Raw genomic sequence first — 7,513 nt, forward strand, 5'->3', positions numbered from 1 at the left:
CAATTTTATGGTTGGCTTATCAGTGACAGTTCGATTTTGAACACCCTGATGGTGGATAAATTGAAGTAGAAGGGAAGTTGTAGTTGGCCCTTGGATCTTCATAGTCGCGGACGCTGTGCTAGATTTCTCCTGTTTTAAGTTAAATAAATTATCCAAATTAATTCCTAAACTTTAACGAGTAGAGGAAAAAATGGAAATTTTATTCGTTCATATCAAGGAAAATTTTGAAATTACAAGTGCGAATATCCATCCATAGTTCCATACATCTAACTTCTAAAAAATGCGTTTGCATGTCAATATCTTACCAGGCTTTCGGGCATGTTTTATAGTGAAAAAAAAAAATATCTATTCTATGAAAAATAATATTTAAAAATTAATGTTGTGTATGACTATAAATTAAATTAGAATTAATTTTGAACCTTTGTGAGTAATTTGGAGTGCAAAAAAAGTGAAAATAATTTTATTTTTTTTGAATTTTAGGGTCAAACATGTTTTCCGAAGTTCAACTCTGGAAAAACTGAAAAAAATTCATGGAGAAAGTTTAGAGATTACGGCCCCATTTGCTCATGAAATTTTTTTACTTTTTTCAAAATTGAACTCCGAAAAATATGTTAAGCAATAAAATTCTGAAATAATCGATTTTACCTTTTTCTTTCGGAATTTGCAAATTTAAAAATAACAACAAAAACTTGTTTCACTCCAAATTATCTATAAAAATTTCAAATTTCATTCATGAATAAACACAACTCAAATTTCAAAAATATTATTTTCTGCTTTAAAAACAAAAAATACATTTTCCTATTTTCACAACGAAACGTGGCCAACCCCTACAAAGAGTACTACTTATTTTCCTTCATTTTAAAAAGAATAGATTCCAAGAGTGCGAAAATCAAATCCTATGACCATAATTATATCACGGAACTATGAAGCATCACAATTAGATCTAAAATTTGCAAAAGAAAAGAATATATAAAGATTAGAAGAGGAGGCAGACTGCTTCTTTGTTGGAAGTTCATTTATCAAAAGGGGCCGACATACAATGCTATTGTTTCCAGTTTCTATGATCATTATTAAAGATTGCAGATATTATTGAAAGTGAACAAATCATTATCACATAGATATATTTAACAAAGACAAACTAATGTGTAAAATTTTCGGCAAACAATGGTACCAAAAATACAAACTTTTTCTGATAATTTGAAAAGTGAGCAAAGAAACGAAAATTATTATCCTTGCAGACTTGAGTCATGCAGATTATGATGGATGCTAAGAAATTTATTTATAGTTCTTCCAATATGCCTAAAAAGAATCAACTAATATTAACTTTTCTAAAAAGTATGAGAAAAACTCTCAATAGTAACTACATCATATAAAATGAGAAGCAGTGTCTCATTCCTAATTAAAAATACTTGTTTTTCATTAAGAATTTACTATCAGAAATTCACCAAGTGAGATAACTGCTGAGATGAACAAGCAATGGCAAGTATTATAGCTCAAGAAAAAGCAGCTAGTAAAGATAGTCAAATTACTGTTCATAACTAACTTTGTGAAAGTTTAGTTATGAGTCCTAGAGTTAGTTAAGTAAGTTGAACCTAGAAGCTTCTTAGCTTGCCTATATATAGATCACTCTTGTACACTCTCTACACAATTCAATAGGAGATGATCCAACTTACTCTCCATTATTCTCTAATTCATTCTCTTCTTATTATTATTAATTTTGTAATTTCATTCCTTTTCTGTTGCTTATTCTGGTGCTTCCATAAGAGAAGCTTGATGCTCTTCATGATCTTCATGATCACCTCTCCTTAGTTCTCATAAATTCTACATGGTATCAGAGCCATACGATCTGTATAGCTTCTGCAATCTCTTCTCGATAATTCTGAGATACATTCTTGCTCGTTTACTGGCATTGGGAACTGTCTTGATCTCAGCAGTTATCTTGCCATTCCTATTACAATTCAGTCAAGCTTCTGAAGAGTACATTTCTGTGTATCAAGAAGTACAAATCAACTCAAAAATTGAAGGTCGGTGACAGTTAACTTCTGAAAGAAAAATAGAGTCTGAAGCTGCTGTTGGAATCACACCTACAACCAGTGGTACTGCTCAACCTTTGGTTCATAATCACCCACTATATCTATATTCCGCAGATGTAATCGGTATCTCTCTAATTTCTCTACAACTTACTGATTCTAATACCTATTCTATCTGGAGAAAATCCATGAGAATTGCCCTGTTAGGGAGAAACAAGTTAGGATTTGTGGATGGTTCTTGGAAGAAAGAAAGCTTTAGTGAAGAATTAGGCTACCAGTGGGAAAGGTGTAATGCTATTGTGCAATCTTGGTTAATGAATACTGTCTCGAGTTCCTTGTCAGGAAGCATAGTAAATGCAACTACAACGTGTGAGGTGTGGGAGGATGTAAAAGAGAGTTTTGACAAGCTAGATGGATCAAGAACATTCAATCTGCACAAATAAATTGCTACATTGGTACAGGATACTGTTAGTGTTGTTGTATACTTCAGAAGGCTGAAAGAGTTATGGGCAGAACTTGAGGCCTTAGTACCTCTTCCTAGTTGCAGTTGTGATAAGTTTAGGGAAATCTTGGTATATCTGTGAAGACAAAAACTGTATCAATTCTTGATGGGGCTTAATAATAACTATATGCAAGCCAAATAATCATGATGAAACCTTTACCCTCAGTAAATCAGGCCTATGCCATGATCATCAGTGATGAATCCCAAAAATCTATGACTTCAGCTTCCTCTGCAGGCCTTCTTGGTGATATGCCTGCAATGAATGTGCATGATCCTACTGTAGTGTACTCAAGAACTACAGTTTGAAAGTTCATAAAGAATCAAAATCTATTTTGTGAGTTTTGTAAATGAAGGGACATACTAAAGACATATGCTACAAATTAGTTGGCTACCCTACTGATACAAGGTTCAAGAAGAAAGGAGGAGTACCTTTTAACCACTACAGATTAGGTTCAAGTTTTATTGGACCCTCTGCACACAATGCTTATTCAAAAAGGTGCAAGTAAGGACATGCTGCAGAAGCACAAGATGGAAATTCTCAAGGCCAGAACATGGTACAAACTGGAGCCTGTGTATTTACTCAGAGTCAATATAAACAAATTGTCCAATTATTAAGCCAAACACACTTGAATTTTAATAACTCTAACATACAAGGACAAGGACCCTCAGTAAATGTTGCAAGTAGATCAGGTATATCTAGTTATAAAGCCTTTTTAGTGTAAAAAATCCTGAAGAATTGGATTATTGACACTAGTGCCACCAATCATATGGTATCTAATACTGATATGCTTAATAGTACATCAATAAGAAAACCAACAGAGCCAAAAAATGTTCAGTTACCAAATAGGAAAAAGGCACCGGTAGCTCACATTAGCTCAAGTTCCATTTCAAAAAGGTTATATCCTATATGATCTTACTAACAAGTCTTTCTTTGTCAGCAGAGATACCTCATTTCAAGAATCTAATTTTTATTTTCACAAAACAACTTTAAAACCACCTAGATTTATGGATAATTTGATAGAAGGTCATGTTGAAGACCATAGTGAGACAAGAAAAAACACTGATGCTCCTTAGCCTACTAACACTGAGTTGGACAATATCTTTCATCAACCTCCTGTCACCACACCATCAGTAGTTCCTACAACTTCAAGAGTGAGGTCACATGCAACACCAACAAGAAGATCCACCATAGGCACTCAACTACCTATATGGCTCAAAGACTTTGTATTAGTGAGTCTTCATCATGTCAAATCCTTATATCCTCCGTCAAATTATTTTTCTTATACTAACATTTCACCTAACTATAGTGTTTTTCTTTCAGCCTTCTCTTCAATTACAGAACCAAAGAAATATGCTAAAGTTTCAAGGGATCCAAAATGGGTGAAGACAATGAAGGCTGAAATCCAAGCACTTCAAGGCAACAAAACCTGAGAAGTAGTACAACTTCCAAAAGGAAGAAACACTATTGGTTGCAAGTGGATTTATAATATAACGTATAAAGCAAATGGAGAAGATGAAAGGTTGAAAGCAAGATTATTTGCCAAAGGTTACAACCAAAGAGAGGGGATTGACTATCAAGAGAAATTCTCCCCAGTAGTCAAGATGATCACAATTAGATCAGTCTTGTTTGTGGCTGCCTCTAAGCATTGGCATATACACCAAATGGATGTATATAATGCTTTCTTATAAGGTGACTTTTACTGATGAGATATACATAGACATGTCTCAAGGTTTTGTGAGCCAGGGGGAGAACAATATGTGTAGACTCACAAAGTCCTTCTATGAGTTCAAACAAGCTCCAAGATAGTGGAATGCGAAGCTTACTCAGGCTTTAATCAGGTCTCAGTTTCAACAAAGTCATTATGATCACTCTTTGTTTATTAAGAAGAAAAATCCAGGAATGGTTATTGTGCTTATATATATGGATGACATATTGATAACAATTGACAAACTGGAACTTGTTGAAGACCTTAAGAGACATCTACAACAAGCATTCAAAATGAAGGTCCTAGGTGAACTGAAATACTTCTTGGGAATTGAATTTGCAAGGTCGGAACAAGGCATACTCATGCATCAAAGGAAGTATGCTCTTAAGTTAATCTCTGACCTAGGGTTATCAGGAGCTAACCCACAAAAACACATATGGATATAAGTCAGAAGCTCACAACTAGCGAGTATAATGAATATATAGAAAGAGAACTACTATAAAAAGATAAGGTCCTACCTGATCAAAGCCAATATCAAAGACTGACTGGATAGCTCTTATACCTTACTATCACAAGACCTGATATTGCCATGGTGTACAAACTCTAAGTCAGTTCTTACAGCAACCAAAGAAATCTCACATGAAAACAGCTCAAAGAATAGTCAAGTACATCAAATAATAGCTAGGAAAAGCTTTACTTTTATCAAGCAAGCCTCAAGATCACATTACAATATTTTGTGATGATGACTGGGCAACATGTCCACAAACAAGAAGATCAGTTATTGTTTTCCTAGTGCAGGTTGGAGAATTATTGGTAGCCTGGAAATCTAGGAAACAAATTACCATTTCAAGAAACTCAGCAGATTGATTTTGGCTAATTAGGATGCTGAAAGAGATTGATTTTGAACTTAAACAACCTGCCAAAGTCTATCGTGATAGTAAGTCTGCACTAAAAATTACAGCTAATCCAATTTTCCATGAAAGAATCAAACACATAGAAATAGATCTTCATTTCATAAGAGAGAAGTTGTATTAGGGCATTGTAAAGACAGAGTATATTAATACCAAGGAACAACCGGTTGATTTACTAACTAAAGGGCTAACTAGAGAGCAACATGTTTATCTAAGCTCCAAGCTAGGAACGCTCAACATTTTCTCACCACCTAACTTAAGGGGAGTGTTGAGATGAACAAGTAATGCCAAGTATTATAGCTCAAGAAGAAGCAGCTAGTAAAGTTAGTCAAATTACTATTCGTAACTAACTTTGGTTATGAGTCCTAGAGTTAGTTAAGTAAGTTGAGCCTAGAAGCTTCTTAGCTTGCCTATATATAGATCACTCTTGTAAATTCTCTACACAATTCAATAGAAGATGATCCAACTTACTCTCTCCATTATTCTCTAATTCATTCTCTTCCTCTTCTTACTGATTCTGTAATTTCATTCCTTCTCTGTTGCTTATTCTGGTGCTTTCATAAGAGAACCTTGATGGTCTTCATGATCTCAATGATCACCTCCCATTAGTTCTCATAAATTCTACAATAACATTCTCCAACGATCTTATTTTTCAATTATTCAGCCATTTTATTCTACCACAAATGATATTTGTTCATAGTATAAATATTTTCGATTTCCAATAATAATATTAATCTTACTAGGACAAAAATTATACATAAAATAAGAATTCAGTGCCAAAACGATTCTTTTTTTTATCAAAAATACCAAAGGGGACAATGGATTTTGAAAAAAAATAAAAAGGACAAATCATCGTGGGGTCAGCGACTTACAAATCGTGGGGGGCCAGCGACTTGTAAGTCGCCTACAGTATAGAGACTTGTAGGTCGACCCCTCCCCAACGATTTGCATTGCAAATGCTGCCAAAATGCATCTGTTTTTGGAAAAGATAAATGTTACTACTAACAAAGAAGCACAAGTATATATATACACCTTCCAGTGATGATTTACAGCGTTGTTTGTCACATTTCGCTCTCATAAGCCAAACTTTGACATCATACATAAGTCCATACTAGTTGGCTAACCCGTGCGTTGATCCTTGAAAATCATATGTTATGTATAATTTTATCATTTAATTAAAAATTTATTTGTTTGGTTGATAAATTCTTAGTTAGGCATATATTATTATATTTAGATTAATGAAATTTGTATAAGAATGTTTTGAGTTGTTAATATGACACCCATATAATTTCGAGAGGGAATCAAAATTTTTATGTTTTTAAAAATATTTACCGTTGTTAATTATTATTATTTATATTGCTTTTCAAATACTAATTATCACATATATAATAATATATTTTAAGTTAGCTAACTGTTCTAATTTAGAATACCTTTTATGTAATTTTCAAATTATACATGTTACTCTCCTTGTCCAATTTTTTGAGACATTGATAGTCAATTATATTTTAAAAATAATTTAAGTTTTAAATTATTGAGATTTATAAAAATAAATTTCTATTCCAATTTAAGTGACACTGATATAGTTTCGAGAGTCGATAAAATATTTTATATCTTTTAAATTTTTTAAGTTGTTAATTATTGAGATCAATATATTTTTTATTTATTTTTTAAAATATATAACAGATTAATTTTTTTTTTTTAGATATTTTAAGTTGTTAACTATTATAATTTATAATACTCTTTATATAATTTTCAAATAATATTAATAGTAATATATTTGATAATTTGTATTTGAAAAGTAATATTAATAACAATAATTAACAACGGTAAATATTTTGAAAAAGACATAAAAAATTTTGATTGTCTCTCGAAATTATATGGGTGTCATATTAACAACTTAAAATATTCTTATACAAATTTTATTAATTTAAATATAATAATATATGCCTAACTAAAAATTTATCAACCAAACAAATAAAATTTTTAATTAAATTATAAAATTATATGTAACATACAATTTTCAAGGATCAACGCACGGGTTAGCCAACTAGGATGGACTTATGTATGATGTCGTCAAAGTTGGCTTAAGAGAGCGAAATGTAACAAAGAACGTTGTAAATCATCACTGGAAGGTGTATATATATACTAGAGGTGGATGGTCCGTGTCAGCACGGGCCCAACACTATAGACATTTTTTAACATCAAAATTTGATATTTATAAGATACAAACATAAATGTATATTGATTTAAAATGATAACTTTTAAAATAATAACTATTTGATGGTACTCGCTAAGGAGAGAAGTTTTATAAGATAATTTTTTTCACATAATAAGAAAGTGTGATATGTCCTGTAGTCGGGCTAT

At 32.1% G+C, this 7,513-nt stretch overlaps 1 long non-coding RNA gene across 1 annotated transcript; it reads right to left on the reverse strand.

The window, feature by feature from the left end:
• Positions 1 to 1,253: 1,253 nt before the first annotated feature.
• Positions 1,254 to 3,909, reverse strand: LOC107861014. The gene is made up of 3 exons (XR_001671702.2): positions 2,962 to 3,909; positions 2,693 to 2,785; positions 1,254 to 2,608 (listed from the first exon to the last, which is right to left on the reverse strand). It is a non-coding gene; the product is annotated as an uncharacterized LOC107861014 (long non-coding RNA).
• Between the last annotated feature and the right edge of the window lie 3,604 nt (positions 3,910 to 7,513).

Source organism: Capsicum annuum, chromosome 2 (genome assembly GCF_002878395.1).
Source record: "Capsicum annuum cultivar UCD-10X-F1 chromosome 2, UCD10Xv1.1, whole genome shotgun sequence".
In the NCBI taxonomy this organism is placed as follows: domain Eukaryota; kingdom Viridiplantae; phylum Streptophyta; class Magnoliopsida; order Solanales; family Solanaceae; genus Capsicum; species Capsicum annuum.